Source organism: Sciurus vulgaris (genome assembly GCF_902686455.1).
Source record: "Sciurus vulgaris genome assembly, chromosome: 16".
NCBI lineage: Eukaryota > Metazoa > Chordata > Mammalia > Rodentia > Sciuridae > Sciurus > Sciurus vulgaris.
The window spans coordinates 71,362,953-71,380,959 of NC_136477.1; the positions used below are offsets into that span (position 1 = coordinate 71,362,953).

The window sequence follows — 18,007 nt, forward strand, 5'->3', positions numbered from 1 at the left end:
AGTCCTGTTTATAGTCAGGTCTTAGCATTTCTGGCTTGATGTTTTCAAGTAAGCCTGCTCTTCTCCATCAATTGTGTTGGTTTCATTGATTTCTATTTTTTCCTGTCTTTTTTGCTTCTGTTAGAAGTTCAATTACACAAATATTGAGCCTTATTGGTTGTTAACGCTTTAAGTAATCAAACACCATTAATTCCCTCAGCAAGCTCACTAAGGCTTACCTAATTTGGCTCTAGGAATGTACTAGTGTCCTAATGTGTGAAAGATTATACATAATTTCTTTATGAAGCAAGTCATATATAAGAGTTTTTGTTTTCAACCTAAAGCTGTGGGAACTTTGTTGTTTCTTATGGGAAAATGTGATCAAAACTGCCTTCTTGCTTTGTTTCAGATGATTGCTCTCATAATTTACTTGGCAGGAAGGTTAAATGATTAAGGACCAATTCTGATTCTTTGTCCTCTGTTTTGAACAACTGGAAAGAAGAGATGGAAAGGTACAGAGTAGATGTAACTGGACTATTATTATTTATGTTGATATTTTTCTAGATGATTTGTAAAATATCATAAATCAAAATCTTGTCATATTCAATGATTTTATTTCAGAATGCTTGAACCAAAACACTGTAGGTTAAGACACAGGATCTGAGGGGGGAGGATCCAATGGGTGTTACTGTTATCATTCTGCAATTTCAAGGCTAGTACTCTGTTTTTTCTTCCTGTATATGTTCATTACTGCCTGATTTTGAGATAGATATCCTCTAGCATATCAATTGATGTCTTTGTTTCCTTTCTTTATATATTTTTGAAAATTTTTCTTAACGGTTGCCCTAGTGATTATAATAAACATCTTCACTTAAAATAATTTTGAACAGATTGATGCCAACAATTTCAATAGTATACAAAGCTTCACTTCAATATAGTTTTCTCTCTCCCTTCTTATTAAACTTATTATCATATAAATTGCATCTTTTGGTCTCATAAATGAAATTTACTTATTAAAGGGAGAAACTATCCTTCCCATAGAAACATAGGAAATAACTAAAATGAGAAACATCATTGCATTTTCAGTTAGCACAAGACCCTCTTAGACCTGATCTTTCTCCCTGATTATCACAGACCTTCCCCTCAGGTTTAACCTTATTCTAGATAACACGTCAGACTTCCAGTATTCTTTCTGGGATCAGCACCTAATGAATGGTGTCTGCACATTGCAGTCCTTTCATGACATGCACACACCATCTCATGGCTCTAGCATTTGTGTTCATCTGCCTCTTTTCTTGGATTTAGATTTTCTCCAGGTCTTTCCTGTATAATGTATGCAAGGGACAAGGAGCAAAAAGCACATCTTTAGCAAGATCAAAAGCAGGAGTCATTTTTATGTGCGGCTGAATACCTATGAGGTATTCATTTGCTTCTCTAAAGCAAAAATTCCTAACTTGGGTCCTTAGAAGTTGTAAAATCCGCTGAATTTATATTTAAATTTTTTTGATAGAACACATTTTTCTAGGAGGACAGCCTACCTTCATCACGTTCTAAAAAAGGACCATGAACAAATGAAGTGAAGGATCACTGTGCTTCAAGTTAGCTAGATATATTTCCTTCTTTTTCCTGGTGGATCAAGGGGGAAATCTACCCTGGAAAGTGGCACATTAGCTTCCTCTTTTGACAACTAGCAGGAGGCTGGCAGGCAAGTGACAGGGTTTCGTATACAGAGGCATCATGTCTGATAATGGAAATATAGGAATGGGGGATGCTTAATTTCAGTATTATTTTATAATCTTCTTTAAACTAAGACTAGGTAACTGAAAGACCTTACACTTAACCATACCTCCCTTCTGTTCATATGATAGTGCTAGTTTAGAAATTGGGCTTACATGTTTTTTTTTATAGAGTTAAGAAATTAAAAGACTTAGAGCCTGTGGTTTAAGAGAGTTAAGAAGAAATAAGAAACTAACATTAATATCAGAATTCATCAATTGCAGTGTTTTTATGTTTTTAATTTCTTATTTTTCTTAGTACCAGGGATTGAGCCCAAGGGTGTTTAACCACTGAACCACATTTCCAGCCCTTTTTATTTTTCATTTAAGGCCAGGTCTCACCAAGTTTCTTAGGACCTCATTTAAGTTGTTGAGGCTTGCTTTGCACTGGCCATTCTCTTGTCTCAGTCTTCCAAAGTAATTGGGATTGCAGGTATGTGCCACCACTCCCAACAATACCAGTCTTTTTAATGTGACTTCCTTAATTTTTTAGATTTGCTTAAAATATGCACCATTTCTAAAATTGTGAGTATATTGTACTCTGTCAGAAACTGTGCTGCATGTGTGGAATACTTATCTCTTCTTACATTGTTTGATACTTTGCCACTTTCCTGATATGTCTGGTCTGTCTTCTTTGGGTCCTGTTTATTCTTAGGCAGTCATAGTGGGAGTCTTATGTTCTAATCTCTACTCTTTAGCAATGTGTCCTTGAGTTAGCTATTTAATTTCCTTGAACTTCAGTGTCCTCAATGGTAAAGAGGTGATAAAGGTCTTTCTTTGGATGTCTGTTTTGAGAACTGAGATTACATCTACATGGTTCGTGTTTAGTAGATTCCTAGTTTTTTGTTTGTTTGTTTGTTTCTTTGTTTTTGTCTTGGTACTGGGGATTGAACCCAGGAGTTCTCTACCACTGAGCTACATCTCTAGTCCTATTTCATTTATTTTAACACATTGAGACAGGGTTTCTGTGAGTTGCCAAGGATGGCCTTGAATTTATAATCCTCCTGCCTCAACTCCCAGAATCTCCAGCATGACAGGTGGGTGTCACAGCATCCTGCCTAGACACTAGATTTATTACCTTGTAACTTGCATAGACAACTTTCAGGACTGCTAATTGGTGATTTTACTGTAATATAGGAATCTTTTCCTGGAAATAAGAAAGTTCTGTGGTATATATACACAATGGAATGTTATAAAGCTGTAAAGAAGAATAAAATTATGGCATTTGCAGGCAAATGAATGGAATTGGAGAATATCAGACTAAGTAAAATAAGCCAATCCCAAAAAACCAAAGGTGAAATTTTCTCCGTGATCAGTGGATGATAATACAAAATAGGCGTGGCGGCATTGGGGGATAAGAGAAGAATGGAGGAACTTTAGAATATGTAGAGGGAAATGAGAGGAGGGAGGATGTGTGGGTATGAAAGATGGAATGAGACAGACATAATTACCTTGTGTACATGTATGATTACACTAATGGTGTGAATCTACATCGTGTACAACCATATAAACAAAAAGTTGTACCCCATTTGTTTGTGTACAATGAATTAAAATGCATTCTAGAAAAATTAAAAAGATATTAAACAAAGAAATAACAAAGTAGCAATCAGTGCTGTAGAATTAACTTTTTAGAAAGGATGTTTGAAGGCTACTTCTAATTTGTCATTTTAAATTACATTTTGGTAGCATGGATTGAACCCAGGGACACTTTACCACTGAGTACATGCCCGGCCCTTTTCTTTCTTTAGTCTGAGATAGTCTCACTATGTTGTTGACTCTGGCCTCAACTTTGCCATCCTCCAGCTTCCCAAGTAGTTGTCATTATAGATGTGCACCATCCTGCCCTGTATGCTGCTTTGCCATTCAGAAGGTTTTGTTTTCAGAGTGCCTTATCAATATTTTAAATACTTTTTTGCTCATCCAGGTTGTTGTGCATGAGTTTCTGTTGTAATCTTATTTTGAACTAATAAAGACTAGGTCATAGATTTTATGACTGCACAGTATTTTGTTTTATTTAATTTACATTTAAATGAGTATATTATCTTTTCTTCAGAAAGATCTTGTATGCTTAAATGCTTTTCCTCTTTTTTATTCATTTAATTTATTTCTTTAATGTCATGTCACATTGATTTTATGTCATTTCATTTTATGGTGCTGGGAATTGAACCTCAGGCCTCCCACATGATAGGCAACTGTTCTACCACTAGTTATTCCTCCATCTTTCTTTATATTCTTAATATCCAGCTTAATTTTTTTGAAGTCTCTCCATGGAAAGGAACTGTTGAGAGTTACTGTTAAAAGACAGGAAAGTAAAGTATTGAGCTACCTCATGAGCCAATAGAGGGATAAGTAATATAAAGGTGTCCATGATACAAGTTAATATATGGCAAGTCTCAAAAGATAATAAAATCAGTACATAAGTGTTCTTGCATACTTTATAAAAATTGTCCCATTTAGGTTTCATGAAAACTCTAGTAGGCAGGTATTATCATTCATTTTGCTAATGAGGAAATTAAATGATCAGTTATCCCAGTAAGGCAGAGCAGACATTCAAACCCAGCACTTGGTGCCATGGCTCTTCTTTCTAAGAGAGCTTCTCTGAGTATCTAGAAGCACTGGAGTGTCACCTTATTCTGCAGAAATACATTTTTATATCTCAGTCTATTCTGAATGCATTTCTGAGTGGAGTAAAGAACCTTAGTAACAAAGGGATATTTATAATGTTGACTTATAGTAGGAATCCCACAACACAGGTATATTCTTTAAGTATATTTGTTAAGGTTATATTTCTCCATTATTATATTGTACATTTAGAAAATAATTTTCTTTGCTGAGTTATTCAGCCATCTTTATTCATTGAACCCAATCCACCTCACTTGGCCTTCTGCATTGAATAAGCATTTTTAGATGTTCATGCTTATACAAACCTGTGTCTAGTCCTTCCAAAGGAATAGGATCTAATCTACTTTAAATGGTACTATAGTATGGACACTCAGAACCTATGTCATAACCACTGTCCAACCTCACTGGGACCCTATCTACTTTTAATCTTTAGTTGCATCCCCTGCTTCCACTGCCCAGTGCTCTCCTTGGACTTCCTGCCCTCTCTTTGGACCCCCAGATCACTCTTCACCTGCACCACTCTCATTAGGTAAATGGCAGTAGGCATCTCTGTTACTCTGAATTTTTTCTGTAGCCTTGGAGGAAGAAGCCTTCCTTTTTGTAGGCCAGCCTCTACACAGATCTTTATTTGAATTTTTCAGGAATTATTCTTCTTTATCCACTGTTTTGCTTGACCTACTTAGTTTTACAAGTACAAAAACAATGCTGTGGGATTCCATAATGTTACATACAAAATTAGAAGTTAAAAATTGTATAACTTATACTTCATTGTCTTTTGCATGGTTTTCACATTTTTAAAAGGGATATTCAATATTTAGATCTTTTAGTTATTATACAAGTATTTTTTCAGCATAGTATTTATCACTTTATCACCTATTATTGGATATTTAGTTTATTTTTCAGTTTTTTGCTACATTATAAGTATTACATCTTAGAATATCATCCAGTCATTTTCCATATTTTGGATTGTTTTTAACAACTTTCTACTGATCTTCTTTAGAAATTGCTATCATAACCTACTATACTACAAAACATGTTCTGGCAGTAGCTAGGAATGACCTCTATGCTAACAAGTCCAGTGGCAGCATCTTCCTGAACATATCTCTGATTCTGTTCACCACCCCTCCATTTTAAAGTCTCTTGCTTTTTCTTATGGGTTTGAATCTTAGCTCTACCTTTATTATCTCAACCTATTTACCTAACCTTTCTGAATTTTAGTCTCCTTTTTGGCACAATTATGGTTGCTTATCTTATTCTTTTGGATTAAATAACACATAAAGCCACAAGCACAATGTCTGGTACATAGTACAAGATTATAAATGTATCCTTTTCTGTCTCTGGCCCCTTACTTCTGGCATAGATCTTTCTCATCTTGGCAAAAGGAAAAGAAAAGTACTTAGTAACCTCATAGATAGGAAGATCATGATTCCAGGTATATTTCTAACAGAGTGAGATTACTGTTAGTCTTTCTAACAAGTCACAATTTTGTAGTAAGTTGTGGTTGTGAGAAATGTGTTTGAGCTACCCAAAAATGAATGTTTGTATTTTCTCTCACAGCTTCACATGGAGTATTCTTGTTATGGATGAAGCTCACAGATTGAAAAAACAAAGTTCTCTGCTACATAAGACACTTTCAGAGGTAAACCCAGAGGATAGTCTTAGTTTTTATATAACCCTCCTTCATTTTTTAATTAATTTTATTTTTAGAGCAAGTTAGGTTTCCAACAAAATTGAGTAGAAGGTATAGAGAGTTTCCATATGTCTGCTGCCCCTTTACAAACATGCTTCCCCCATTCTCAGCATCTCCTTGAAGAGATGTTAAAACTAATAAACCTGCATTGACACATCAGAATAACCCAGAGTCCATAATTTATGGAATCACTTTTGCTATTGCACATAATTTGAGTTTGGAAAAACCAGTATTAACATGTATTAACCATTATAGTATCACACATAATGGTTTCACAGGCTTACAAATCTTATATCCCACGTATTCATTGTTCTTTCTCCCCTCTAACTCCCCTTTGAAAACATGTAGTTTAGGTCTGTACATAGTCAACTAAATTGATATGTTTTTAGACAGATATCTGCAGGACTAAATGAACCTGTTTTGGGGGTTTAGGGGTAGTGACAAAAGTAGTATTGAATATGGCTAATTACTTTTCCTTTCTCTTTTATATAGGAAATAATATTTACTAAAATTCAGTTATCAAATGAGCAAGACCCTACTCCAATAAAAGACATTTTTTTTTTTTTGGAGATGTTTCAACTCTCTTTTGAGTGTCTTTAATTTCCTGGCAAAAGTGATCTTATAGTTCTGCCTGCAGTCCCAGATGTATTGACATACCTTACCATCCCCCATTAACCTACTCAAAAATTTTGACCATTCACATGGACTCATGAAAAGAAATTTCTTATAGAACATTGCCTCCAATCTCTCATCTGTCATATTCTTTGTTATGATACCCTTGATTTCATTACCCTCACTCAATCTCTTGTATCATTCTGGCAAAGTAGGTGAGAAACATCATTGTAATCCAATGCTGCCCTTCTTTGCTGAGAAGCCAGTGAAGTGTGAACAACATTCTCCTTGTTTACCTGGTGAAAGTTTGCTCACTCATGAGAACATACTTGGTAATTTCTGAGATGATAATTGAAAATTGGTCCTCAACCTATAATACATCACTTAAGTTTGAGTTCATTTAATGGAAAATCTTAGATCCAAATTCTATATTTAATAGCCTAGAAATTGCAGTTTTTAGACTTATTGAAGATGTAATAGTTTTTATTAGTTTCAAACATTTTTATACCCTTCTTGTAGGACATTCTCTCTCTCAGGTGTCCTCTTTTCCTCCTTTGTAGGCACACTTGATTGTGTCTTTGCCATAAATTTGTACATTAATATTTAAAATAATATACATCAATAGGATATGACTTTTCAACTTTGCTGTATTATTTAATTCTCCTGGTTTAAGCTCTTGTTTCAGTTCAGAGGTTGACCTTACTTGGCCTAATAATTTTACTGTTGTTTTTCTTCCTTCATTTGTCTCTCCTGTTACTGGTGTTTTTATTTGTTTCTCAATGTTTTTTCTTTTTTCTTTCTTTCTTTTTTTTTTTTTTTGGTGATGCTGGTGATTGACTCAGAGCTTCATGCATGGCAGGCACGTGATCTGTCAGTGAGTCACATCCCCTGGCCTGTTTCTCAAAAAAATTAAAGAAGTCCGTTCTTTATTGGATTTCTTATGGCAGAATGTAAAGAAACATCCAGAAATCTTGATGTCTTCCATCTGATGTACTGCAAAGTTTTATAAACAGATATTTTGTTAGTGTACATCTTTTTTCTTGCTTGTAGCAGAGAGTCCTGAAGCTGTAACTCTGGCTTTTCAAATTCCTTGGGTGTATGTGTTTACTCAGATGCCCAAGTTAACTCCTCTTGTGGGTAATAACATTTTTTAATCCTTACATAGATTGAATAATAATAACCATAGTGAATAATTGTGTAATAGAGTTCACAAAGTGATGTTACTTACATTCCTATGACAGTGTCTTCTTTACAGATTATTATCCCCTTCTTTTAGTTGAAACTGAAGAGATATGATTTCCTACATTAAACAGAGTACCACTTTAACTTGAGCCTCCTGATTTCATGTGCCTTAACTCATTCCATTAAATCATGCCACTCTGCATTTCAATAATTGTTGTCATGAGTAACACAGCTTTGCTTCCCAATGTTAGAGAATTTAATTGCCTTTATTTACATATTCTAGTTCTCAGTGGTTTTCAATATCCTGTTGACTGGAACTGCTATCCAAAACAGTCTCCTAGAGCTCCACTCTCTCATAAGTTTTGTGGAACTTGAGCTTTATTCCAAGGAATAGGTGGAAGATTTTGTTCAGTATTACCAGGATATTGAAAAAGAGTCCAATCAGGTTAGTTCCCATTCAACAAATCATCCCCAAGAGATCTTGACACACAAACTTCCCTAATGCATAACAGTTACAGATAGAAAAAAAAGGGAATGGATAACCACAGGATTCATGCAGTTCTTCAGATAAAGAACTACAAACACAAGGCAGATGTTGGGTCCCTCATGTTGTGTCCAGTTATCTGCTATTCATGATTCTTATTTGTTTGTTACAAATAAACACTGGGGCTTGTTTGTTTCATTTTTGGAAGAAGGTAGAATGTACCCACGACCTGTGTACTTTAAAAAAAAAAACAAAAACTTGCAATTTTCTTTTTATTTATTTTTTTTTTTTTTGTGGTATTGGAGAGTGAAGCCAGGGATGCTTTACCACTGATATATATTCCCAGTGCTTTTGTAAAAATTTGGAAACAGCATCTTGCTAAGTTTCTTAGGCTGTCCTTCAACTTGTCATCTTCCTTTCTCGAGTATACGTTACCATGCCTGGCTTCAAATTGTAAATTTTTATAAAGACTTTACTTTCCATGCCACTTCCCAGTGCAGAAAAGTAAGTGCTTTCTGTAGTCCTAAACTGTCCTTAAGAATTCTGCAATACTGGTATTTTCTCTTTAGCACTTTGCAGAAACCAAAAATCTTAGATGAGTGGGACGTGGAAGTGAAAAGGGAAGCATTCATCCATATAACCAGGAACTTTCTCTTATACCTTTGCCCCTCTGTCTTGTGAAATTATCTGAATATTCCTATAATATCTGAATATCCTAGGCTGATTATCCAAAACAAATTTCAGGAGGTCAACTACTGATTATGTATGTATGGGTTAAATATGAGTTGCAAGACTTTTTAGAGCACAAATTCCCATACCATAGGATAAAGATTACCTAATGCACTTGCTCTGATTGATTTCTCCCACGTTTAGAGTTGCCAAATAAAATATAGGACATCTGGGCTGGGGAGATAGCTCAGTTGGTACAGTGCTTGTGCTGCAAGCACAAGTCCCTGAGTTTGACCCCCAGCACCACACACACACACACACAAAAAAATATATATATATATATGACATCAAATTACATGTGACATGGGACAAACTTGTATTGAAAAACTATTAATTGTTCATCTGAATTTCAGATTTAGCTTGTATTTTTATTTTCTTTTTCTGATAATCCTATGTAAAGTATAATTCTAATTTAGCATTATTTTTGAACTTCAGGATACCTGGTCAACGCACAACTCATTAGAAGTCAAAAACTCATGTTGGAATGCTATCAATATTCACATTCAACTTTGTGTCCATGGATAAGTTGCTTAATTTCTCTGAGATTCACTTAACTGTTGTAAAAGCAGTGACAGTATTACTTACCACACATTTCTAGTCTGTTATGAGGCTCAGTGTGATTAAATGCAAGAATACCCTGGAAAACAGTTTTTCAAAAATTAGATTATTAAGAAGAAGAATCAAGCTCTTTGAATATTTGTATTTTGGGGTTTAAAAGCCAGGAACAAGTCCAGAAGGAATAGGGAAGAATCCACTAAAGGCAGAAATCAGATGGTCCTCTAATTATGTGTGTTCAGCTTAAAATTTTTGACTTTACCATTTTACAGAAGCATTACACATTCACTAGAAACAGTACTTTGAATTTTGAATTTTTATTGATGTACATATATGTGCTTAATTTTTATTTATTTTTTTATTGTAAACAAATGGGATACATGTTTTTTTGTTTGTACAAGGAGTAACAGCATACCATTTGGGTAATCATGCATTTACATAGGGTAATGATGTTTGATTTGTTCTGTTAATTTTTCCTTCCCCCCACCCCTCCCACCCCTCTTTTTTCTCTATACAGTCCCTCCATCCTCCATTCTTGCCCCTCCCAACCCCTGTTATGTGTTATCATCTGCTTATCAGCGAGATCATTTGTCCTTTGGTCTTTTGAGAATGGCTTATCTCACTTAGCATGATATTCTCCAATTTCTTCCATTTGCCTGCAAATGCCATAATTTTATTATTCTTTATAGCTGAGTAATATTCCATTGTACATATATATACCACAGTATCTTTATCCATTCATCAATTGAAGGACATATAGGTTGGTTCTACAATCTGGCTACATCAATATCTACAAAAAATTTAAGTAAATAAATAAAAATAAAACATTTTCTTATAAAATTCTAGGGATATAACTCATTGGTAATGCTCCCCTGGATTTGTTTCCCAGTACCAGGAAAAGAAAAAAAATGGGTTAAGAGGTTGTGGAACTACCCTTTGACCTCAGGATAACATGCCTGCCAATGGTTGTCCTTGGCTATAAATTAAGTCCCAATTGTGGTCACTTCATCCTTCTTTCCCTGACTCTTTTGGAAAAGGTTCAGAGATAAGTTGAGGCCAGATCTCTCTAACAAATGCTCAGGTCCAAATGAGCAATGTCCTTTGAATTGTTTTCTTAATATGGTCTTTGGTTCTGCTTCCTTTTTGGTGTATTTTTTTTTTTTTGGCTTGCTTTTCCCCCCAGCTTTGCAGACTCATAGCACACTGCTCTCACTTGACATACATACAGGGCTGTGAAAGCCATTTGGCTGATTGGCTGAGACACTGTAGAAGAATTAATTTATAGGAAAGCAGCCTCCAAACTGCAGCTCACCAACATGAACATAGGAGGCCATTTTACTCTTGGAGCCAGAAACCTTTAGCTGATGCTGATCTCCAAGTAAAATATGTTGTTCTTTTATTTAAAATCCAATGATTTATAATCATCACTCTCTGTGGATGTGAATGCAAATAAAAAGTACCAGTATTAACCACCCTTTGTCTCCAGTTACATATTAGTTTGTTACTCTAATTCATACCCACTCAGTACCTACTACATGCAAGGTGCTATAGAAGCTAAATGAGTGTGGTACTTGAAGGCAGAGAAAATAGAATAAAGAGAATGGGCTTTAAATAGTCAAATGTGGATTCAGATTTATACCTTATCACTTGGATATATGACTTTGAGCAGGTAACTTAGAGGAGGATGAACAAGACTGGGAATTCAAAATTATACCATAGGATATATGGATAAAAGACTACAGTTAATTTGCTTGAGGAAACAAAAATTAGATAGGAGTCAAATGCTGACTTGGATGATTCTGGAGAGAGCTCTTTTTTGGAAAAAGGCTTAGAGTTATTCCATAGTAGTAGCTTTTGAGCTAAAATTAGAACCTATATTATAATATACCCTAGGTCCTTTTGAGGAATTAGATACACAGAGATCAACCCCTAGGATTCTGGAATGATTCAGGCATGAAATGAGTAAGAAATGGCTGACAAGGGCAGTAGCTATGGGAAGGTCTGCTGTAGGAAACATTGCAGAGAAGAAATGACAGGAGTTGACTATTTTTTTGAGGCAGGAAGTGAGAAAGATAGCAAATACAAAGATGACTTTAAGGCTTTAAGCCTGAATGATGAGAATAAAAATTAGGAAGATAGGTGGTAAAGTGTTAGAAAGGTGAAAATAATGTAGGCTTTATTCAACAGGGTTTGTAGTGAATATCAATGTAAATTACCATTAGAAGGAGACTCAGAAAAGGAAGGGATTTCATTTAGAAAAGTTCAAAAGAAAAACCAGACTTTAAAAGACCAGCTGTCAAAAAATTAAAGAGGTATGCAAAAGGGGAAAAATTACACAGTATTATAAGCAGAATTATCAAGTTTACAATTAGCCCAAGCGTGGGTTAAAAAATAGCAGTTTTCTCTCACACACACCTGTGTCTTTGCACATCAACGTTGCAGGCAGGGATCGGTGCTATTATTTTAGGGAGTCAGTGCTGTGCATGAATAGTTCACAGTTTTTTGGGTACTAGAACCTGACAGAAGAACCCTAGGTTTTGTTTGTTTGCTTGGTTTTTGTTTACCTTAGGGAGTAACTGTGGAGTCTGGCTGTTTCTATATTTTTAGTGTTCTACATACTCATCTGTCATGATGGTAGGGCGGCTGTGCAATTTGTTTTCACACTATTAAAGAGGCAATTACAAATGTAAGGTGAAAGCTTGAGAGAGAGGTAGGTATATATTGTAGATGTCTAAATACATTTCTTTACAGAACCTTGAGAGATGAGATCATTGTGTGCTGCAGTGAAGGTGAACACATTGGGAGTTAGAGGAGATGAGGTCTCAAATGCTCAAACTCTTCCCCAGTGGTGGAAACTCCAGGCATTCAATTAGGGGTTTCCCTGTGATATGGTCTACCAGAACATCACTGTGAAGTGCACAGGCCCAACTTCCTGCTGTGGGCCAATGTAGACTACTGGCTGTTGGAGAGGATCTTGCTGGGACTTCATGCCCAGGCCAGGGGCAAAAAAATCTCATTCTGGTTCTGTATGATTTTTTTCCTCCCCATCCAGACAATGAGTTATTTATGGTTTCCAAGGGCAAGGGTAATAACTCACTGCCTTGCCTCAAAATAAAGCAGGGCCTTTTATTAAAATTATTAAAGAATCTAATAGTAAAAGACATGGTTCTGGTTTGATAAATCTAAGAAGTGTAGAGTTGAGAAGTCCTGAAAAAGGACAGCAGGTTTTTTATCCTGCAAGGAGAATCCAACAGAGAGAGACAGATATAGATATAGTGAACATTTATTGAATGCTTACTGTGTGCTAAGAATTTTCTGAGGTGTACTTTCTCCAGTTGTTTTATGAAGAAGAGTAACAGAAGAATGACATAGACAATGTCTTTAAAATTTTTAAGAAATTTTCTTTAAACATCATTCAGAGCCACTCTAATCCAAGCACTCTGTAAGTTCCAAATACATGTTCTTAAATAATATAATATACCGGTTTTCATTTTTTAAAAAGGGAGTTCCTTAAAAACACATTGTGAGTGCTCAATATCAAGGGAAGCCAGGAGATTTAAGTCCAAGGGAGTGGAAGGGAGGGTCCCAGTATCAACTGAGCTTCATCATAAATACTTGACTTTCTTCTATTTTGGTTACTAATGCCAAAGCCTTTTTGCCTTGGTATATATATATATATATATATATATATATATATATATATATATGTATTTTTATATTTTATGTTTGTATATATAAATATATATGTATATATATATAAATGTAAGTAATTTATACACATATTTCTGTATATGTGTCTCTGTGTGTGTATATACACACACACACACATACATACTAAGGCTAAATGTAAATATATCCAGGTATGTTCTTGCTTAGATTTATCTCAAGTGTTTTTAAGCTACAGAATACCTTTAAGGTTCCAAGTTACAAAATAGACACTCTAGAGATAACTAACCAAAATTAAAAGGGCAAAATGCAAATGAGAGCCATGTGGATTCCAATTGTTTCAGAACTCAAGTGATAGTGCTTAGGAAGGTGTAAAGTTGGAAGTAGGAAGTGAAAGCCAGGTAATATTATCTAAGTTTTCTGAGTGCTTCCTGTAGCCTTAGGAAATAGACAGAGTATCCCCTAGGGAGAAGTGAGAGAAAAGGGCAGGATATGGAGTGAACAGGACTATTCAGCGTTCAATAAAGTAGTGAGGTAGGAAAGCAATTTGGCAAAGGAAAGGAGTCCACTTATTGTGAAGTGAGGCACTGAGTGGCATCTTCTCTTTCTAAGAAGTTTGATAGTGGGGGAGGTAGGAAAGTAGCTAACAGGGTCTCTGACTTCTCTCAGGACTACTGGAAGTACCTGTAAAAAATTGCTGATGAGAGGTGCTATAGAAGATGCAGGAAATCATTTTATTCTTACCATCTCCCCCAAAATAAAAGAAATTGGTGGCTAATATTTTTTTTCTTGTAGTTATAGGTAGTTATCAAAATCAATAGCTCTGGTCATCATTTATCACTTTTATGCTTATTCCTCATCTAACCCCTCAATAGCCTGGTTCAAGTCATTTGCCATGGGAGAGAAGAAAGTTCACAAGAGAAGGAATGTTCTTGGTGTCACTTAGACATGCAGCAAATCACCACATCCTGATCTTTGTTTTCATGAGAACTAACTGGATTTTTTGTTTTCTCCATTCAAGTTGAGTGAAATACTCAAATTTGGCTTTGATAAACTGCTGTCCTCTAAGGGGAGCACCATGGATGAGATAGACCTGGAGTCCACCCTGGGAGAAACAAAAAATGGCCAGTGGGTCTCTGATGCCTTGCCTCCAGCTGGAAGAGGGAACAGAAAGCAGGAGGAAGGAAGTGATTTGGAGGTTAGGGTGAGCAAATGGCACAGTCACCTCAAGCTAGGGCATGAGTGTTATGCATCTCCATAGGAAGCCCTGTATCCTACACCCTGGGACCTCTTTTTCCTACCCAGCCCTATTGTCATCTTGAGCACATTCTTTAGGCTTATTGATCCAAGAAATTGAAAATATATCTGGCTGTTCCCATGTGGGTGAACTTTCAATCCAAGTCATAATATTAATGTTTATGGTCCTGTCATCAAGGGTTCAGTTTGTAGCTTTTCTCTCTTGATGCAGACATCTTATCTGGTGTTTATTGGAGAAGCATGCTGTCTTTTTTTTATTGTAAACAAATGGGATACATGTTGTTTCTCTGTATATGGTGTAAAGGCATACCATTTGTGCAATCATAAATTTACATAGGGTATTGTTGTTTGATTCATTCTGTTATTTTTTCCGTCCCCCCACCCCTCCCACCCCTCTTTTCCCTTTATACAGTCCTTCCTTCCTCCATTCTTGCCCCCCTCCCTAACCCTAACTCTAACCCTAACACTAACCCCTCCCTCCCCCCATTATGTGTCCTCATCCACTTATTAGCGATATCATTCGACCTTTGGTTTTTTGAAATTGGCTTATCTCACTTAGCATGATATTCTCTAATTTCATCCATTTGCATGCTGTCTTTATAATGATGCTATGCACCGTGGTTTCTCTTCTCAATAGTAGACTTTTTTAGTTGTAGCTAATATTTATGGGCACTTATTGTGGGTTCATCAACAGCACTGCCAACTATGTCATGTGCTTTATATCTTTTTCCAATTAACCTTCATAAGATCCATGAGGTGTAGATCATTTTGTCTTCCTTTTTCTTTTTTCTTCAAATTTGGTTAAAATATCTATTTTTTAAAGCATTTTTTGTAGATGTAGATGGACAGCATGCCTTTATTTTGTTTATTTACTTTTTGAATGCAGTGCTAAGGAACAAACCCAATGTCTCACACACGCTAGGCAAATGCTTGGATACTAAGCTATAGCCCTAGCCCCAATATTTTTCTTTTTATCCTTTTCTATCCTGAAATTTTTGAAATTCAGATTTGAAGGGATTTTAGGGTTTTATTTTTTTCTTTTCTTTTCACATAATGGCTTTGCATCATGCTCCATAATATTGCATAACTTTTAAAATGACTGTTTTCCTGTATCAGCAGCTATAGGTAGTCAATATGGCCTGGAGTGAGAGGGTTCTTACCTAGCTTCTTAATTCAAGAGTTCCTTCTAGCTGAGCATGGCAGTGCATGTCTTTAATCCCAGTGGCTCAGAAGCAGAGGCAGGAGGATCCTGAGTTCAAAGCCAGTCTCAGCAAAAACAAGGCACTTAACAACTCAGTGACACCCTGTCTCTAAGTAAAATACAAAATAGGGCTGGGGATCTGGCTCAGAGGCTGAGTGCCACTGAGTTCAATCCCAGAACCCCCAACCCCACAAGAAAGAGTTTCTTCTCCAACCAATACAGAGAAGCACCATGGTTTCAGTAGGTGGTGCTTCCTTTACTGGTAGGGAGTGGGCTGGCAAAGGCTTTTGGTTTTGTAATTCTCAATTTTTACTACTTGCTTCTTTCTTTCTCTTTGCCACAAAATTGTCAAAGGATGCCTCCCTTTTTAAATTACCTCTTTCTCACCTAAAAGCAGTTTTTCCTCAAATTTTTAACTGCATCTACTTTCTGGCCTTTCTCTTTTGATTCTTTAGTAGGCACTGCTGTGATCGACCAGGACTCAGACCCATCCTCATTGCTTTCCCATTTAAAGTGTGATTCTCATTTTGGAGAATAAATTTCCTCTGGCACTATTAGAAACCCACTGTCCTTTCTCCTATACAATCTCTGTCTGCCTACCCAGACAAGTGAGCACTTCAGAGCTGGCTCACCTGGTTTGGGATGTTCATTTCTCTACTTACGTACAAATGGAAGTTTAGAGAAATATCCAATTCCTAATGTTGTAGTAGGCTTTGATTAGGGGTGATTTCATTATCCTTGTTGATTGGAGCAATTTTTATAAGATATATTAATAATTCAATATTCAGGTGACTGGATTATTTTACAGAACACTGTTTTTTTTTTTACTTTTCTTGTGTTTTATCTTTAAAAATTTTTACAATAGTATCACATTTATATTCAAGGACTCTTTCTTGTTTTCTGCTTATTGTTTGTATCCTGTTCTAATTTCAAAGATATAATATTCTCACTGAGGACATTTGTTAAAGCTTTTTAAAATATATCCCAGGAGAATATTTATTACGTCTTTTCTAAAATGTTGCGCTGTCCACTGTATTGTCTCTTTTTCTCCATTTGCTTCTCTTCCTTCCTCTATTTGCTCCTCCTTCTTCCTCTTCTTTTTTCAAGAAGAATCCCTTGTTCTTATTAGCAGTTTTCCTGAAACATCTGGTGTCCTGTGACTGTCTGATCAGGGTGTTGGTGAAATGCCCCAAAGCTGACAGATAATTTTGCTGTGAGCAGGTGGACAGTCTTTGGGCCTCATTCCAGCAGCACTGGTTGGCAAGTCATCTTTGGAACTGGGGGAGTCTTTCCAGACACCCAGCTTTGAAGACATCACTAGACAACTCATTTTACCCTTAGACAAGTCCTCTTTTATCATTCTTGGAAGATAAACCATTACAGAAAAATTGTTTAAATTGAAAATACAGGGATCCAAGAGCTCATGGTGCTCCCATTACTTGGGGTGTGGATCCCTTCAGTTCCCCCATGTCATGGTGCCCTGTAAGGACCATGAGTCCTAGGCTTTTAGAGTATTGGGAGGGTTTCTATCCCTCTAGGTAGTCCCAGCTGGATACCTGTGTTTTGGTTCCACAGCTCTTCTTAAACTGTTTTCATTTTCCAAAGAGTTTGTGAACGTTTTAACATACCATTGCCTCATACAGCTTTTTAGTAATCCATTTATTGTCATTTAGCTGTTTCAGGTGAGAGAAAAAATAAATGTGTTGTCATAATTTTAAGTTATATTTGATAATCTTAGTAACAAGTTTATACCCTTTTCTGTAGTCATCTATATTAATTTAATTTTATTTGCTAGAACAAAATAAAGTTGCAGTGTTTTTAGAAAGATGATTGTATATCTTCACCTGCCTAAAAAAGGGTATTTTTCCAGACAATCTAACTGCCAAAAAATTCTCCAGTTTGATTAAAATTTGAAATGTTGTCTTCAATGACCATGTCCTGGTTCTCTTTGTGAAAAATGGTTCCTCTGTCAGGATACAGATGAGGGTCTAAACCTGTGGGCTCCAGCTGCCTATTAGAAACAGACTAAAGACATGGAGCATCATTAAAAATAATGTAAATAAACATTAAAGAATAGTAATTATAGCAGCCCAATCAAATTTAAGTAAAAAGTAAAGTTGCTTTACTTTAATGCTAAAGTTTTTTAAAAAGAACATTTACATGGTAAATTGAGAATTTCATGCAGTTTGATGGGATATATGTTGATCATATTTGACACATCTCAACTCTTTATTTTTTCCACTTGTTGATAGAGT

At 35.8% G+C, this 18,007-nt stretch overlaps 1 long non-coding RNA gene and 1 pseudogene across 2 annotated transcripts in view; one reads left to right on the forward strand and one right to left on the reverse strand.

Annotated features, from left to right (window-relative positions):
• LOC306646644 overlaps positions 1–18,007 on the reverse strand; it is a 982,690-nt gene that overhangs the window by 331,663 nt on the left and 633,020 nt on the right. The gene's annotated exons all lie outside the window — the stretch shown is intronic.
• LOC306646454 (chromodomain-helicase-DNA-binding protein 1-like) overlaps positions 1–18,007 on the forward strand; it is a 30,164-nt pseudogene that overhangs the window by 6,334 nt on the left and 5,823 nt on the right. The window contains exons 2-3 of the transcript in view: positions 10,857–11,006; positions 14,316–14,481. The product of the transcript in view is annotated as a chromodomain-helicase-DNA-binding protein 1-like (transcript). The remainder of the gene's footprint in view (positions 1–10,856; positions 11,007–14,315; positions 14,482–18,007) is intronic.